The 5,816-nt window shown below is 36.5% G+C and overlaps 1 long non-coding RNA gene across 1 annotated transcript; it reads right to left on the reverse strand.

Moving 5' to 3' along the window:
• Positions 1–534: 534 nt before the first annotated feature.
• LOC107776626 (uncharacterized) lies at positions 535–2,617 on the reverse strand. The gene is made up of 3 exons (XR_012707314.1): positions 2,547–2,617; positions 1,137–1,262; positions 535–792 (listed from the first exon to the last, which is right to left on the reverse strand). It is a non-coding gene; the product is annotated as an uncharacterized LOC107776626 (long non-coding RNA).
• Between the last annotated feature and the right edge of the window lie 3,199 nt (positions 2,618–5,816).

Here is a 5,816-nt window from a genome sequence, read left to right on the forward strand (position 1 = left end):
CACAAAGAAGTTTAACAGATAAATGCAACAACAACACAAATAAATACAACCTCACAGCACTTTCACTCCATCACTCTTCACTCGCACTCAACACTCAACATTCAACACTCTACGCTCACTAGGGGTGTGTACAGACTCCGGAGGGGCTCCCAAAGCCCAAGCGCTAAGCACGGACAACTCACGTGCCATCATATCAATACCTGGATCCGCACGGTCAACTCACATGTTACGCGGACAACTCACGTGCTATGGTATTAATACCTGGACTCGCACGGTCAACTCACATGCTACGCGGACAACTCACGCACTATGGTATTAATATCCTCACAACCAGGCCCTCGGCCTCACTCAATCATGTACCTCACTAGCCTCACCATCATCAACAAATATGGGAACACAACTCACATCAAGTATCATAGCATATTAGCAAATAATAGAGACTGAGGTAAACATGTACAATAAATTCTATGACTGAGTACAAATAATATGAGCATGAATAAAGCCTAAGCATGATCTTTAACATGAAGGCAGACAAGTTCAACAACAAGTAACTACGTAAACACAGATGATGGCCATGAGGCCTCACGGGACTGACCAAGTCTCAATCCCTCGAGGTATACACTCACACGCCTGTCACCTAGCGTGAGTATCACCTCCAAACAGTCACACGATATCAAATTCTCCGGGTTTATACCCTCAAAGCCAGAGTTAAAACTGTTGCTTACCTTAACATCGTAAAATCCTACTTCGGGATGCCCTCGTCTCTGGACTTGGTCTCCAAAAGCTCAAAATCTAACCATAATCAGATTAATACCATCAACATAGGCTAACGAATCGAATTCCATAATAAAAAATACAAAATATGCCAAAAATCCGAAACCGACCAAAACCCGGCCCCCGATCCCACGTCTCCAAACCAGTCAACAATGGCAGAATCAAAACCCCCATCCTCTCCCGAGTCTAACCGTATAAAATTTATCAAAATCGGACTCCGTTTGGTCCCTCAAATCCCTACCTAAAACTCTCCAAAAATTCAAGCACTAACTCCCTCAATTTCACTTTGAAATCATCAATCAAATCCCAAAATCGAAGATGGATTCATGAAATATAACTAAAACTGAATAGAGAACACTTACCCAAATCCTTTTGGTGAAAATCGCCCCCAAAATCCTCCAAATCCGAGCTCCCCAACTGAAAATATGACCGAATGAACAAATCCTCATTTTATATATTTTTCTGCCACCTATTCTGCCTCGTTTCTCCTGCCAAACGATCACGAAACTTGCTTTTTATGCCTCCAATGGATTTCTTGTGAATATTTAGTCAAGTTAGGCTTTTGAATCACTCAATTTGACCTTATAATGAAGGAGATATGTAGGTTTTAATATTTGCAAATCGTGCAGAATTTTAAATACACCGTCAGTGGTAATTTCATCATTAATCTGAAACATCTAACAACCTAATTCTTAGTAAAATAACCATAAAATCCTCATACGATGTCCAAATTCGACGATTCTTTTTGCTACGGGTCCGTAATTACGATACGGATCTAATACTTCAATCAAAAAAGAAATCGAAGCTCATTTGTTCAATATGATATCATTTATGCTTGATAAAACGACGTCGAAACATAAAAAAAACGAGCGCAACACAACCCAAACCTATCCGAAACTCACCCGAGGCCCTCGGGACCTCAACCAATAAATCCAACAAGTCATATATCACTACCTGAACTTAGTCGAACCTCCGAAACACCCAAAACAATACCAAAACACCAAATCAACCTCGAATTCAAGTCTAAGAACTTCTAAACTTCCAAAATTCGCCAACGACGCCGAAACCTATCAAACCACGTACAAATGACCTCAAATTTTGCACACACGTCACAAATGACACTATGAACCTACTCCAACTCCCGGAATTCCATTCCGACCCCGATACCTAATTTTTCACCGCCGACCAACACATAAAGAAGCAGGAATGGGTGAAACAGGGCTATAACTCTCGGAACGACTGGCCGGGTCGTTACATATATATATAGCACAATAGTAGAACGAGGGGTATTTTTAAACCATTTTCGAAAGTACAGGGGTATATTTGGCCTTTCAGGAATAGTAAAAGGGGGCTTTGAAATTGGCACTCTTTGGAGAGGATTTTTCTTTTGTTCAGTTTTAGTTGGACCAAACATATTGCCGCCAGCTCCCATTTTTTGTTCTGGTGCCTCTTCAATCCTGAATCTGCTACAATTAAATTTGCTTCAAATCATGGTTCATCTATTATAGTAGTAATGATATAAGGTGGTCAATCGGTATATATGAGAATGTTAACAACAAATAATTCAATCACGGTAAAAGAAGTGCAAAATTTTCAATCAGCAACGTGATTTTTCGATTAAAAACAACAATGCAGCACCCCTTTTCCATATAAATTAAACAGGTAAAAAAATCACCAAATCAAACGCCAACATTAGTAAATAAAAAAACATTGAGCATATAAGAAATGCTGGTAAATAAAGACAGAATTTTAGTGACAAAAAAACTGCGTACCTGAAAATTCAAAAAAGACCTTCTTTTATCCTTACCTGAAATTAAAGTTGGATATTTTCTCTCCTTACTCTCTTCTTTATAGAAAAAAGAGAAAGAGAGGTCTTTTGAGTATATAATCCATATATGTGGGCCCCAGTAGCCATCCAAATCTGACCTCTCCATGCACAATTTAATTGATAAAAAAAACAGTGGTGCACAAAGCATCTTATAGGGAGCGTACTCTAAACGTAAGTATTAGTGGTTGCTTCAACGGCACAATTTTATGGAAGTTTGGCAAAATCTATTCGAGCATTAATGGCAGATACAAGGCTTGAGACTTCGAGTTAATTATTTAAGAAAGGAGAGATTTAGACCAGAACAGAAGCCATATGCTTGGCGGCCATAGATTCCAGTTTTATCATTATTAAAACTTTGTCCCATACTTGTTTGATTATTTAGAAACCCAATGCTGTAATAATGTTGCTTATTAAAAACGAATAGATCATGAAATAATTCTATTTGATCACCCTATAATGCGGTAGACACTCAAATTTTAACAGATCAAGATAAATTCTAAATTCAAGACAACTCTTGAAATATTAGAAGTCTATTAGGGTTACTTGGTGGCTACTCCACCCAAATCCTAATTCATGCATATAAATAAGGTTATATATGTCCTTCAAGGATGATCTCACCAATCCTATAGTACACAAAGAGATCACATATACAATTTCGAAATTTCATAAAAATTCATGGAATATTTATTAGAGATCAAGGACATGTCAAATATGTCTTGCTCAAAGTTCTAGCAACATTCAAGATCCAAATGGAGTGTTGTTGATCATGCCCAACTATGCCTTATAAAAAGGAATAAGTGGTCGTTGCAAATATAATCCGGTTTACAAGTCCGGAGTCGAATCACACAGAGAACTAAGGCTTAGCTACAACTGTTCAATTTGCAAAGAACACACAAGTTCAAATAATTTTCTAGTTATAAAGATTTGATTTTTATTTCAACTAATTAACTACCAAATATTATAAAGCAGTAAAATTATCAACTAACATGGATGAAATTATAGACAAGACTAAGGAAGTCTAGAGTTATGATTTTTCCAATTGTCGGAATCCTTTCCGCTACGTTTCCTATAAATTTGCCTAAGTCTTCTCTACCTATCATGAGCACTTTAACTGTCGTAACTCTCTTCCGAGTAATTACCACAATTTACTAGACATATTCTCTCAAATTATGCTAGATGGCATTAAGTACAGCTCACTCAGATCGCACCAAGGTTTCGTTATCCCTAATCCCACCTTTAAACCTCCGTATTGATCCCTCATATACGTTTAGGAGTGATGTTGTTCAACAACTACCTAAATATGCACTCTCTCCCGAGTAATACATACTAAATAGGCACAGCTAATTAAGGGCCATTCAATCAACCACAAGAATAATATAGTTGAACAAATAGAGAAAATACTACGGCAAATCTATATTAACGTAACAAGAAAATCATCCTTCAATAGGTTCCATCAACACCCTAGATTAGGAAGTTAGCTACTCATACTCATAGTAACAATATCCCAAATATTTTGCATAATTAAAATACAGTGTAAAGATGAAAAGATGTAGAAATAGATGATTCTAACTCCCAAGAGGTGATTTCACCAGCTCTCCTTGCCTCTGGCTGCTGAAAAACCTTCTCTCCAAGTGGTGTTTTAGGTCTATTTATATGTGTAGAAGAAACCCTAAACGTGTGGGCCGAGTCCTAGTTAAACTCGGAACGAATTAAGTCTTCAAAACTCGGATTGGACCTGGCCTAAGGCCTGGCGTCACTAGCCTAACGCCTGAAATTTGGCTGGCCTCGCCAGGCTAAAGCCTGGTCCAGCCTGGCCTTTGGCTGGCCTCGCCAGGTCTCCCCTTTTCACTATTCTCGAGTACACTTTCAACGTTTAAGTATCTCTTTTGCTCTACTTTCATCTCCAATTCACCTACACATAAAATAGACTCCATTATGCACAAATAAAGTGTAATTTATCATTAAAGCATGTAAAATGCAAGGCACATAATGTACGAAACTATGGAATTATAGCCACACATCAGTTGTTATATGCTTTTTGATCATCAAATACATCAAGGAGATGCATATCATCCTATGTTTGAGAAATACGGCGCTAAGGCCTTCGAATTACGGATAACAAATTGGTTGGAAGAATCAAGAGATAAACAGAGTTGTAACCTGCAATGTTTATCAATAAAATCTTTTTCTTTATAGTTGTTTGTGATTGCCGTTTTATTTTTCTGCACAAATTAAGGCATCTAATTAAGGTCCCAAACCGACCATAGAACCTTATTCAATATGTGGAACGCAGTCCGGTCTCAAGTTAGACAGCCAAGGTCTGAGTTGGGCGAAAGGTATACTGCAATCCCAATAATGTTGTTTATTACAAAGCCAAGAGGTCATGAAATACTTCTATCGAGATTAGTCTAATTTCTAATTAAAAGAATACTCTTTTTGTAATGTAGACTTGGGGTAAACCCAATGCTTCAAGTATCCACCTCCAAGTCAAATTTGCTCAACCTTTTTCTTACCTTCTTAAATATTGATCACATCGTGTTCTTTTGGAAAAAGTTTTGATGAAACTTAATTTTGTTTCGTGGATGGAGCTCCAGCTATGTATTTCTTTATTTCTTCGTTAGATATAATGACTATTTATTTTAGCTGTATATTTTTTTTTCTTTTTTTTTCGGACAAATCTGTAAAAAACTTAGCAAAAGTTTGGGAGTAGGGCTCAACTCCATAATTTTTCTCATCAAATCTCATGTTTTTAAACTATCCATTTTTATTGTTCAACAAAAAAGAGTTAGGAAGCAGTCCAATTTTATACTATTAACTAGTGAAATTCTCCCGCTTCGCGCGGTCATTACAGAAAATAGTAAATATGTCATATGATCATGTTATAAACTTAATCGAGATAGAAGAGATGCAATTATCATGTATTATATACAAATATAAATTCTCCTGTTAGGTACAAAACTCACAATATCACCAAAAAAAAAAATAACAAAATTGTATATCAATAAAATAGTAAATATTTATATAGGTAAAGCCTATAAAAGTCGAAAATGGTATACATTTATTGATTGAATATTGTAGCATTCTCATGGTTGTGCATTGATTCCATTTAAAATTATAGAAAGAAATACTGTTTGTAAATGAATCTACTAACAATTTCGTACACTTTAGTCTAGAAAGACAAAAAAGAAGAGTTGCACTATATTCGGGAACAAAT

The sequence above is a fragment of the Nicotiana tabacum genome, unplaced genomic scaffold, assembly GCF_000715075.1.
Source record: "Nicotiana tabacum cultivar K326 unplaced genomic scaffold, ASM71507v2 Un00439, whole genome shotgun sequence".
Taxonomy (NCBI): domain Eukaryota; kingdom Viridiplantae; phylum Streptophyta; class Magnoliopsida; order Solanales; family Solanaceae; genus Nicotiana; species Nicotiana tabacum.